Source organism: Physeter macrocephalus, chromosome 14 (assembly GCF_002837175.3).
Source record: "Physeter macrocephalus isolate SW-GA chromosome 14, ASM283717v5, whole genome shotgun sequence".
Lineage (NCBI taxonomy): Eukaryota > Metazoa > Chordata > Mammalia > Artiodactyla > Physeteridae > Physeter > Physeter macrocephalus.
In genome coordinates, this window is record NC_041227.1 from 61,586,747 (window position 1) to 61,600,401 (window position 13,655).

Genomic DNA, 13,655 nt, shown 5'->3' on the forward strand with positions numbered 1-13,655 from the left:
CCCCTCCTCTCGTCCTGTCCTCGCCATCTGTCCTCTCCCCGCACTTGGCCCAACCCCCATTGGCCGCTCCCTGCTCTCTGCCCACCAGCCATCACCCCTGCAGGCCTTGGGGCCACCTCTCTTCTGGGCACATACAGAGGTGCAAGGACAGGAGAGGATGACACCTCTGAGCCATGATGCTTGAGGCAGCCTCTTCCTCCTGCAAGCTCTTCTCCCTGCTGTTCCCCAGCCTGCAGCCGCCTCCAGGGGAGAGCTCAAGGCCACTAGACCATTTTGTCTGCCTGAGCGAGCCTAGAAAGGAGCTTGGACTTACTGTCAGGCCAATCTGGGTTCTAGCCCCTGCTCTGCCACTTACTTTCTTTGCAACTTCTGGCAAGTGGCAACTTCTCTGAGACTCAGCTTCCTCAGCTAAAGAAGAAAATAAAAACGTGGTGACACTATCCACCTAAACCAGTTGTTGTGAGGATAAAAGGAGATGCCAATAGCTGCTAACACTGATTGAGCCCTGGCTGGATACCAGGCATCGTGCTAGGCACCTCACGTGTGTAACTCAGTCACGTGAAGAGGCCACATTCATTGTCTCCACCAACAGGCGAGGAGCTAGTGCTTAGAGAGATGAGGTGACTCACGAAGGTCACCATCACGGTGGAGAGATGTAGGCAGTCTTTGATCCCGGTGAGACCACAACCAGGGTTCTTGGGTTCAAACTCTATACTTTCTTGTCCCCGATATTGGTAAAGCAGCAAGCAGGTGGCAGATATATATCACACCCTACCCTGACAGTTAATTAATTAAATCATTTATTATGTGCCTAACATATCCCAGGTGTTGGAAATACAATGATAAATTGCACACAATCCTTGTCCTTGAAAAGTTTAGGAGGCTGTAGCAGGAGACAGACAGGCAGATACGGGCAGTGTGGTGCAGGGGTCTGAGCCAGCACCTGAGTGCAAATACCACCTGCCCAAGGTACCAGCAGGCGCTCCTAGGCTCGTGACTGTACCTTTCTGGATCGTTGTCTCCTCATCCAGATACTGGGGCTTTCAACAGAACCTTCCTAGGGTTGTGAGACATGACAAAGAGAATGTACACACGACCCAGCACAATGCCCAGGATAAAGTAATACCCTATAAAAGGGTTAAGTCAGTATTTTTATTCTCAACTTGGTTACACTGGAGCCCGGGGGAGAAAGTGGTCCATACCCTTTGGAGGAATCAGGAAAGGCTTCCTGAAGGTGGTGACTCTTGCAGAATCTTGGCGGAACACCGTGTGCCAGGCAGTCCAGGAGGGGCAGGTCATTTGAGGCAAAGGATTAAACTTTGGGGTGAAGACAGTCGGGGGGTGGGTGAGGAAGGGCGCACGGTGTGAAGAGCGACAGCGGTATTTATGGAGTATTTGCTGTGTGCCCGGTGCTGCTTTAGGTCAGTGGTTCTCCCTCCTGGCTGCACGTCAGAAAAACCTGCAGAGGCTTGTTCTTCATCTGTTTTAATATGAATGATGGGCCCTTTTCCCTGAAGATTCTTAGTTACTTGGTCTAGGGTGCCCAGCCATCAGCATGTTTTTAAAGCTCCTCAGGTGATCCAGGATTGTGAAGCTCTGGTCTAGGTGTTTTAGAAGTATTAACTCGTTTAATCTCCACGACAGCTCCATGAAGCTGGTACCAAAACTCAGAGAGATTAAACAGCTCAAAGTTGTAAAGTTGCATCAAGGCAGATCTGACTCTAGGACTCTCTTAAGCATTAGGCTGGGGATGGAGAGGAAGGTGTTGGGGGAATGTTAGGGGAAAGCAGAGATAGCAAGATAGAGAGGATGGGAGGTGGATGGGTGGGCCATAGGTGCCATGTGGCAGCTACACACTGATTGTCAGCTTTGTGTCCCCATCTCCTTTGGCACCAGGCGTGGCTGCCATCTTCCCACAAACATCTGCATGTGCTTCTAGGGATCAGGACCTGGGCCACCTCGTCCCCAGCCCCAGACCTCGCTGAGTGAGTTGGACACTCAAATTGTGACCTCTGTGTGCTCCACCACAGGTGGGATCTTATTAAAGTGCAGATTTTGATTCAGTAGGTCTGGTGGAGCCTGAGATTCTGCAGTTCCAACAAACTCCCAGGTGAAGCTAGTGCTGCTGATCCGTAGACCACACTCTGAGTAGCAAGTGGAGAAAACACAGGAATAACTGCCTGTTCTGTCTGCGAGAGCCCATGTATCCCTGAACTTGGAGACGGCTCCCTTCTTTCTGCGCTCGGAGTGACTTCTGCACCAAATGACTTGCTTTACTCATGCTTCCCACAGGTAACACACAGTATTCGCTCAGGAGTGGTTTCCAAACTTGAGCATGCATTCGAATGCTAGAATGCATTAGAATGCTAGTGGTTCCCAAACTTGAGCATGCATTCGAATGCTAGAATGCATTAGAATGCTAGTGGTTCCCAAACTTTAGCATGCATTCGAATGCATTTGGAGGGCTTGTGAAAATGCACCTCACTGGGCCTCATGCCAGAGTTTTCTGATTCAGTAGGTCTGGGGTGGGGCCTGAGAATTTGCATTTCAATCAAGTTCCCAGGTGATGCTGCTGGTCTAGGGGCCACAGTTTGAGAATGGCTGTATTACAGCAGTATCTCTAGGACAGCATTTTCTTATCATGCCCATGTGGTTAGATGCACTGGATTGCTTACTATCCTTATGTAAGTGGCGTTTGGCATGGAGTCAGGATCCCTGGTTTCAAATCCTGGCTGTGCCAGTAGCTCTATCAGTGACCATATCAGTTATGGATTAAGTTGGCTGCGTATCATGGAAAATCCAGATAACAATGGCTCATACAAAATAGGGGTCTATTTTTGTCTCGTGACATAGAACACAGAGGTCAGTGATCCAGGGCTAATGTGGCAGGTTCTGGATGTCATCAGTATTCCAGACTCCTAACTTTCTGTTCCACTCTCTTTAACTTGTGGCTTCTGTCATCGGGATTGCCTCCTGGGCACAGAATAGCCCCCTCAGCGCTGGCCTTCATGCTTGTGTTCCAGAAGAAGGAAGGGGGAAAAGGCAAAGGGTATGCCTGCTAAGTCAAGCCCTCTTTTAAGAAGATTTTCTAGAAACCGCATCTAACAATGTCTACTTACATCATTGGCCAGAACAGTCACACGACCATCCCTCCCTGAAAATGAGGCTGATAAATGTAGCATTTATTATTTATTTATTTCTGTATTTATTTTTTAAGCTGGGCTTATCACCACCACCAGCAAAATCTGGGTTCTGCTTATAAGGATGAAGAAAGAATGCTGTTGCTTAGGTAACTAGCAGTCCCACCCAACTACAGGAACTTCCAGCAGGTGACTTTCACTTTTGGGCTCCATCTCTGCAAATTTAAAATGAAGTTGGTATTCCATTTATCAGCTTAATGATTCTCAATGACCAAAGAGATCCCATTCAGCTCCAAGGTTATCAGATTTCATGACTCTGAACCTAAACTTACTTATCAGTTACGTTCAGGGAAGAGGAAAGAGGCCTGGTTATTACCCTCATTCGGTCCTCCAAGTGTCCTCAGTCTCATGAAATGTCCTAACATATCCTGTACCTGTCTATCCATTCACCCACAACACCTATTAAAAATATTCTGGGTACCGACAATCTGCTAAGTACTAAGGGTAGAGTAGTGAATAAGACAGGCGTGGTCCCTGCTCTCCTTGCCCTCTTAGAGCTTATAGTTTAGCCAAGAAGATAGACGTTAACAGATAATGCTGAAAATGTTCAACAAAGTACTATAACGAAAGGGGATATACCACATGAGTGCCGCAAAGAAGATATAGGGGGTGTAACTTAGACGGGGGAGGCAGAGAAAATTTCCCCAAGAATTTATTTTGAAGCTGAGACCTTAAAGAAAAGGGGCCAGTTATGCAAAAAGTCAGAGGAAGTACATTTCAGACACAGAGAACAGCAAGTTCAGACACAGGCCCTGAGGCAGGAGAGAGTTGGGCTCATTCTAGGAAATGAAAGATGGCTAGGGTGTCCCGACATCATCAGTGAGGAGGAGGCTGACACGGAATGAGGATGGGGTGGTCAGCAGATACCACAGCTTGTTGGTCGACACGGGCCCTGGGAAGGCATTTGGATTTTATTCTAAGGGTAGTGGGAAGTCACTGGCATATTTTAGACAGAGGTGAGTCAAGGCTGATCAGATCTGCATCTTTACAGCATTCCTTTGGCTGTAGTATGAATAACAGGTTTTAGGGGGGGCCAAAGTGGAGGTGAAGAGCCCTTTAGGAAGCTATTACATCTGTCTGAATAGGAACGGATGGGGGTGGTGATGAAAAATGGTCTCACTGAGAGTTACCTTGTCTATCCATCCATCCATCCATCCATCCACCCACCCACCTATGCATTCAACAAATATTTATAAAGTATCTTTAAGTGCCAGGTTCTACACTAGGTGTGTTGGGTGAATAAGATGGTTCATTCTCTCTAGGAGTTCACAAGTCAGAGAAGTAGAGAGAGACCCATAAATCATCATAGTTCGGAACAGGCCATAATAATAGCAGAGGTGTAGGAAGAGGCTCTTATCAGTGGTGATCGGTTTGTCTAGTGCCGATGGGAGGTGAAAAGCCACAATATGATTCACCGCTCTGGCTGCAGAGGGTGAGGACTTTTCTAGGCCACAGTGAAATAAACACATTGGCGGGTAACAGCAAGACAAGGGGAAGTTTGGGGGATAGACAAAAATCCCAGAGGCTACTAGGAAGTAGACCCACCCAGAACGTATGGAGCCATCCCATGAATCTATCCTATAGGGTTTTTCCGCATGAGTTTAAAGCCTCCTTGTTGACAGCCCATTGGTAGTTTATCAGCTGGACTCCAGTGGCTGTCAGTGAGAGCAGGACTGGCTGTCTCTGCTCCAGGCACAGAACAAATCCTTCAAACCAGGATGCCAAGGCTCTGGGAGCAGAGAAGCCATGGGGCCCAAAGCAGATGGGCTCAGACAGACGCAATGGTCAAATGATGCAGGCTCTACCACCCAGGTGCCTGGATTCAAATCCTACTTCTACTGTCTGCTGTGTGACTTGGCAGTTGTTTAACGTCTCTGTGACTTAGTTTCCCATCTTACAGGAGAATGCAATTGTACTTTCCTTGCTAGGATTAAAAGACTTAATATTGCTATGGTGCTTAGGGCAGTGCCTGCAACATGATAAACACTATGTGTTTGTTGTTAACAGGATTGGCCCTGTCTTAGATCTTCTGTTCAGTTCAGGGTTACACCATGTGCCCTCTGGCTCCCAGGGGCTGAGACCTGGGAACTGCATACCAGGAAGTAACCATGGAATGTGCTGATATCAGGTGTGGTGTCTGGGGGAAATCTTTGTTCCATTCACCAAGGCTCTTTGAAATGGCTGTCCCAATGACCTGACTTCTTGTTGCTAACAGCTTGTCACTCAGGCCCACGACTGTCCATCCGCCTGCCCCATGCTCCAGCGGGTAGAAAGTACACTGTAGTAGAACAAACTAGGGTTTGGGAGTCAGACTTGTTTCAAACTGCTCAGCTCTGTGCAAGTAATTTAACCTCTCTGAACCCCAGCTGGTTTAACTTCAAAATGCTAAAGAGTGCTGAGCTTGAGAAATGCTGGAATAAAGTAGTTGAAGTCCAAGTTCAGTGACTGGCCCATAGTTAGCGGAGCAGAGAAACTGAGGGCACAGAAGCTACGAGGGTCAGAAAGGCAAATAACATAATGACTGACAGTGTGGACCCTGGAATAGTACCTCCTCGGGTTCAAATATTCCAATTTTCTCTTCTGTTCCATTTGAGTCTGGAAATCCACATGCCCCAAATTTTGGCTCCCCAGCTGGGGCAATGCCGACACATTCTCCTTTGACCATGGCTCCTGGCCCTTCAGAGCATCTTATCAGGCTCTCGTCTCCAACAGAGGAAGGGTTATCATCCTCCCTTAGATGTGGTAACTGGGGCCCAAAGGAATAAGGAACTTGGGCCACGCCGGTACATTCTGCTACAAAGTCCACCCAACAAAGAGACCACTCTTGGAAGAGTGCAAGGTAGATGAATGCTTGTATATTGGAGTTCATATCCCTTTGCCTGATTTTTCTTGAATACAGAGTACATGTTGCAAAGATAACAAAGTCAGAATTTGGGGATCCCTGTGACCCAAGAAAAAGGATGAGAGATGGCTCATTCAAGGTTTATAACTAGCAATTTCAACCAATTTCCTTGCTGTTCTGTGCCCGAGTAACCCTAGATTCCAGTCCCTGCTCTGCTTCTTTCCAGCTGCCTGATCTTGGACAAGTTTCTTAACCTTGTCTATATTTTCCTTGTATGCAAATGAGCTAAATAAATAATACCTGCCTCATAAGGTTGTAGTGAGGAGCTAATTTGCTTGCCTTTGTCAAAATGCCTAGCCCAAGGCCTTGAAATCAGTAGAAACTCAACAAATGTTGTGTCCTTTCAAACAGCCACAGGTACAATCTCCAGACTTAACTATTGACAGTAGCAGATGATGGACATCTTTGTTTAATTCAGCCCCAGATTCTCCTTGCCCCCCACACATAAGCGCAGCATATTAATATGACCCCCTAGCAGTTTTTAAGTTTTTGTTTGGCTTGGCTGGGGATGGGGCTGGAGTTGCAGGGGAGCCAGTTCACCAGTGGTTATGAAGAGTCTTATTCAGACAGACCTACATGGTAAAACATTTCCAAATTCAATTACCAGCTGAGCAGTGGTGGCGTTCTGGACAGCCAGGCTCAGATAAGTCTTAGCTGGAACACACTTCTACTGTCTGTTCTCTTCTCAACTGTGTCCACCATTACCCGACTCTTCTCCCCAGAAATGGGCCTTGGGAGTCAGGCAAACCTGAATTTGAATATTGTCCCTGGAACCTACTGTCACATCTCACTGAATCTAAGATGACTTTGATTATAAAACACATCATTATATGTATCACCAAGAACAAAAGAACGGTGCCTCCAAACTATGTCATGCCATCAATTATAACAACTTCAGATATCATAAAATATGCTTTTTAGAGTCATTTCCCCCTTTCTAAGAAACAAGGTGAGGAAACTAACATTTAGTAAGCACCTACCATATGCCAGACCCTTATACACAACACACAGTCTCATTGCATCCTCATAGCATCCCTGGGAAATGGGTTTTATCATCACCATCCCCGCTTTACAGAATAAGAAATTGAGGCTCAGAAAAGTTTTCTGACTTTTCCAAAGTCATATATCTTATGATTGACCTTGGAATGCCCAGATATGCTGCCTTATCTGGGCCGCCTTATAGTGAGTTCTCCATCACGGAGGGTAATCAAATATAGGGTGGATGACCACAGTGATGATATTGGAGAGGAGATCTAATCAACAAATGACTGGCACAGCCATCCATATACTTGTAAAATACATGCATGAATCCCTATTTTACAAAGGGAAATGCAGCCTCAGACAGTTTTAGTGACTAACACAAGGTTGTCATAACGCTAGTAAATGGACGAGCTAAGACTTGAACTCAGGTCTGTCTAGCTCCAGAATTTTTCTTTCACGGAGTTCAGAGTCTACTGGGAGGAGGAGAGGAGTTGATGCAGACGATAAATAAGCAGACAGGTAAATAACCAAAATTGTTATAAACATAATTATAAGAGCTGTGAAGGAATAAACCAGGTGCTGTGATAGAGAGGCAATGGGTGAGGGAGAAGGTCTCTTTCAATGGGGTGATGATCAGGAAAGGACTCCCAGAAGGGAGGGAAAAATTGAACTCTCAAAGCATTCCTGGTTTGAGGATTAAATCTGGTAATGCATAATATTTGGCACCAGGAAGTTCCCAATAATTGGTAGCTATTATTAAGAAAAGTAGAATACTTCCTCAGAGAACACTGTGGAATCAAAGGGGCATTGTGTGCTTTGTCCTACCTCCAAAATCTAGATCCTTTCTCCGATGGAACAGGAGCAAAGAAGGAGAAAACTCGGGGCTGTGAGGGGCTTGGCAAACGGCAGCCTTGGCGGCTCAAGGCTGCAGCGCCCGCGGGCAGCCGGCTCCTTCCGGGCTGGCAGCTCCCACGCAGAGCGGAGAACGCCAAGGGGTGAAGAGTCATCTCCGCTCGCCGAGCAGTACCAGTGTGACCTTGGGCGAGTCACGTCTCGAGTCTGGGCATCTGTTTGCTCATCTGTAAAGTGAAGGTTTGGGTCTGCAAAATGAAGGTCCCTTCCGGCTCTTTCTAATTCTGACCACCGCCTCCCTCCTTCTTTTGGTTATGTTCCCACAGTGCCCTCTATTGGCCATTCTGCAGAGAGCAGGGACTGCGCAGCCCCAGGGAGATCGCTGCTCCGCTGGGGGCCTGGGGAGACCCCACCTGCTAACGGCCCCTCTCCTGTGGGGAGATTTAGAACCCTTGGGGGTAACATACGGATCAGCACACAGCAAAATGAGTCAAGAAATCTGACTTCCCGGAATCATAGAATTTGGGAAAGAGAAACTCTTTTCGTGGTTGTTGTTTTTTCTTTTTGGAATGAGACTATTTATTGCAACAACAGCAATATGAACTAACATTTGTTTAGTGCTGGCTATTTACCAGGCTGGGCTAGATGCTATGCATGAAGTGGTGAGTATAACAGGCACAGGCCTGCTTGAAAGGGGCAACATCAGCACTGAGGCCTGTAGGATGAGCACTTGTCCATCCTTCACCTGGAAAGATTAACAGGCCAAGAGAATAGCATGTGCAAAGGCCCTGAGGGAGGCAAAGGTCTTGGGGGCGCTCAAGGAAGTGGAGTCAATAGTCAATAGTCACTAGATACTGGAAGATAAAGAATCTTGGGATGTTAAAAAAAAGCATGTCAGGTATAAGTGCAATCACCTTGGAAAAGTGCTTGGTAGTAGCTACTATAGCTGAATATACACACTTCACCACAGATGGGTACCTGTGCTCACCAAAAGCCAGGAACAAGAAAGTAGCACCCTTCGCAACAGCTGAAAACTGGAAACAATCCACATGTCCTCAACGGTAGAAGTGATGAATAATTTAGGTTGTATTCTTCCTACAGAATAATGTCAGCAAGTAGGATGATCAGACTATAATTAAACACAACATGGATCAAGTTCACAAAGACAAGGCTGATCAGAAGAAGCCAGGCTCAAAAGATAGACATTGTACGACTCCTCTTAGATAAAGTTCAAAATCAGACAGAGTTACTCTGTGGTGCTGGAAGCTGGGACAGGTGTTGCATTTGGGAGATGCAATAACTGGAGGGGCAGGAAGGGGGCTACTATTTCTTGAGCTGGGTACTACTTACATTGGAGGGCTCATTTTGTTAAAATTTATCAAGGTGTATAAGTGAGATATGTGCGTGATATGTGTATTATACGCCATTAAAATATAGTGAAAGCATTCTGTGGCTACAAAGTGACATCACCTTTTCGTTACAGCTGCATTACTGTCACACACGATGCAACACAGCCACGACTATTTTGAGGCCCTATGTGCCACTTTTCCACCCGAGAAGTTCCAACTGGAGGGGACACTTGACAAGGTAAACCAGTTCCAGTGAGTCCCCAGAGAGCGAAGAAAGACCAGCACAGGAGCTGGCCCACTGGTCTCTTCAGAAAGAACTTGAAGGAATCAAGGGAGGGAGCATTTTCTCCCAGGTAATCTCCGAGTTCTGAACTGCCTCCCCGCCTTGCATTTCAGGACCAGAGAGGTGCTCTCCCAGGTTCCAAGACAACCAGAGGGTTCTGAGGCCAAGTTTACCACTGGGAATGTGTCTTGAGACAGCCCCAGGTTGGATAGAGAGGGCTATGCTGGGGCCAGAACATGCGACAGCCACAGCCTGTCAGTGGCAGAGTCATAGATCATTAAGTGCAGTGGAAGCGACATCATTATCTTAATTTACAGATGGCCCAAGGGAAGTTAAGTGGCATTCTTGAACTCACATCAGCAGAAGTCAGTCTGAAATCTGAATTTCTTGATTCCTGGCCCAGTGCACTCTGGGTGTCAGTTTCCTTGTGGACACAAGAGAGGGTAGGATTAGATCATCTGTAAATCTCCTCTGGGTCTCCCAGTTCCAAGGAGCCTTCTGAATTCCTGCTGAGTGGAAAAGGATTTAAAGGATGTCTCAGGAAAAGTGGTTTTTATACCATTCAGCTTTGCTACAGTTAATTAGTGGCTGCCAACACACACACACGCACACACGCACACACAAATACACAGGCACACATGTGCACGTGTACTTGCACACACACACACACAAATACACATGCTCACATCTTGCCACAGTTCTGAGGTAGGTTTTTAGTCGTCATTGCAGAGCGTTGAGGGTCATGAAGGAAGGCCAGTGTAGCATGGAAGAAAGAGCACATATTTTAAATCTAAGCAACCCTGAGTTCCAGTCTTGGAGTCTGTCACTTCCTCACTGTGCAACCTTGAGCAGGTTACCGATGTTTCTGAATCTCAGCCTCCTCCTCTGTAAAATGTGAAATTTGAAGTGCTGACCCATTTAGCACACTAAATAAATGACAGGTATGTGCTATCTGTGTGATGATGAGTCCTTTAAATCTCCTTATGCCTCAGTTTCTTCCTCTGTTAAGTGGAAATAATAGCACCTATCTCAAAGGATTATTGTGAGGCTTAAGTTAGATAATAAATGTAAAACGTGTGGCACACTGGTTTGTACGTATTAAGTGTTCATACAGTATTATTTCATGTCTGAGGGAGGGGGACTCCCTTCCACGTGCTCCTCAGACTGCTATTTCTGGCAAACACAAAGGCTCTTAAAGACCGTCTCCCTCTGGTCCCCTCTAGGAGGTCAGAGGGCAGCTTAATACATTACAATGGGGAACTAGCCCTGGTGCTGACGATCCATTGTGATGGTAATACTGCAGTTGTCATCTGTATGGTTGCAAAGTGACTTCATGTCCTGTATCTTCTTTATTTCTCTGGCAGCTCTGCAACTCCCATTTTTACATTTAAGGAGTGGAAGCACTTGCATGGGTAGCTTGGGACCCAGAGTCCAAGCGTTCTGCCCTTTAAAACTGTAGCTCTTCTCAATGAATTTGGAGGCAGGTTTAGGTACTGAAATAAGATACGTACAACCGGGCCCCTCTCCCTCCCTTCCAACCCAATTCACCTAATGGCAAAGTAGTCGATGAACCAAAGCTAATTCCTCTCGAAGACAGGGGCTCCCAGAATCCAGCATTTTGTCTGGACTCCACAACAAACACTTTCTCTGAGACTTGGCTGTCTGAAGGTCCTTCTCTGGAACTTTCTAAGATTTGATTGCTGATTGGCTGTGAAGGGGGACAGAATTCGCCACCCCAAAATATGCGTCTTGGGCATAAGAATCATCCTGAGCTGGTTATTTTTAAGAAAAAACAGGCACCGGAGAAGCTCTGAAAACTGAGTAGAAGTTACATTTTGTAAGAGACATTTACATTTATGAGGGAAACCTCCATCTGTAAGGGTGTTTCCCTCTCTGTACCAGGAAGAGAAGGATGACTCTAAACCTCTATCAAAGGAGAGGCAAAGACTTAAATCTGCATAACAACAACGAAACTCTGCAAAACAACCTTACCCTTGTTTACCTGGTAACCTCCCATAACTGACCTCCTCCCCACCCAGGCCTCCCTCCCCCAATATTCTTTTGTCTTTAGCTAGAGATGGTATTTAAGGTGATGGCTTGGGCCATTTCAGGGAGTTACTCAGTTTTCCTGGGCATCTTCCATGTATACAGGAGGTAGACATATTATTAAACTTATGTTTGTTTTTCTCCTGTTAATCTTTTGTTACGATGTGTGTGTGTATCTGGGGCGGGGGGGTGTGTGTCTCAGCCTCTACCTATAAGAGTAGAGGGAAAATTATTTTTCCACCCTTACAGCTGCTATGTGTGTTCAGTTCTGGACTTAGTCTCCCAATCTCTTACGTGCTTGGTTTTTATGGGGTTTTTGTGTATGTGTTTTCCCCCCTGCTGTTAAGTAATAATCACTCTTCAGCTCTCTCAATTTGCTTTCCACTAATAACCGCTCTATCAGTTTCCTAAGAGCCCTCCTCAATGAGAAAAAAAAGAAAAAAATACTCAGATTTCCAATCAACCTCCCCTGAAGTCACAGAAGATGGGAACTAAAGGGAAAGAAAAGCGATCCTTGCTAAGACTGACTGACACTGAGATGGAGTGCACATTCGGGGTCGAGCCCAGAATTCCTGTTCCCATTCTGAGCTGGCACTTTCATAATTATCCAAGTGAGAAATTCTTCTTTATTTTTGATATTAAGCTCTTTCTTCCTCTCCTGGAAGATGACAGCATGATGCAGCCTGTGTCTTCATTTATCCAGCCAGTGATGTGTGAGTATGGCAAAGCCCCTGTCCTTGAGGAACCAACAGTCTAGGGTGGAGGATGTGGGATGAGTATAAACAGATCACTTCAGATGCAGATAATGCACAGGAGAATGAGGTTCTGTAGAGAAGGGCTCACAGAACGGAGTGTAATCAGCTCTAGACTGGGGAGCAGGGTCAGGAAGGCTTTCCAGGAGAAATGACCCGAACGTTAATTAGGGTCACATCCCCAGAATGGGAGGGGCCTTCCAGGCAGCAAGACCAGCACCTGAAAAAAGCAGCACAGGTGAAATGGAACAGGTCAAGGAACTGTGGAAAGGGGATATGTATAAGATCTGAGGCTGAAGAGACAGGCAGGGCTCAGACGGTGGGGACTTTGTCTGCCAGCTAGTAAGCTGATCTCATCCCGTAGAAGGTAAAGAGCTGCTGAAGGAGTTTCAGGAGAGAAGTGAATTGCTTTCTATGCTGACTAGCTGCAGTGTAGAGAGTGGATTGGGAGGGGTGAGACTAGAGACAGACCAGCTGGGAAGCTATCATAGAGGTATGAGAGGATAGTGACTTAGAAAAGATCAGGGTCAATGGAATTGAAGAAAAGTTGATGGATTTCATTGAGTTTTAGAAGGGAGAATCTACTGTGATGAGGAAGGAAAAGAGAAGGGTGATTTCCAGCCCTTTGTAAGAGAAAGAGGTAGAAGAAGAAGGAGGGGGTGAGGAGAGATTATGAAATGACTTAGGTTGGGTGGAATTTATCCTTTAGGGTCCTCACTCCAATTTCCTTCAGGGGATCACTTTCCCCCTAACCCTCATGCCCAGCTGGTCACGACACGTCTTCTAGTGTCCCTTATAGGGTTAAGAATGGACAAGTGACTTCTCTTTGGGGAACCTCAGTTTCCAGCTGGAAAATGAAGGGACTAAACTCTCTGGGCTGGGATACTTCCTTCTTCTCCCAGGCTGAGTTGAGTTCTCCTCTCTCCCCATCTTGCAGCAGCGTCTGTGTCAGTCTTACACTGCTTGGCTTTGGCTGCATGGAGTTTGTGTGCCCTGCTTTCCCAAGTCGACTCTAAGGTCCTAGAGGGCAGGGCTGCCCAGTTCTTCTCTGCATCCTCCACCACTGCTACGAGGAGGTACCCCACGCCCCCCCCAGGACAGAGACGTCAGTGTTCCTGATACCGGTCAGGTGCCTTCTCACTGTCTCCATCATCTTTCTACTCCAGAACTTCCAGATGCTGAGTCTAGAGCCTATTTTCACTGTGACCCAGGTTGGACTTCTTGTCTCCGTGCCCAGCTGGGCAGGACTGGGGATGGAGGAGAGGAAAACTATGAGAGAGGAGACATGGC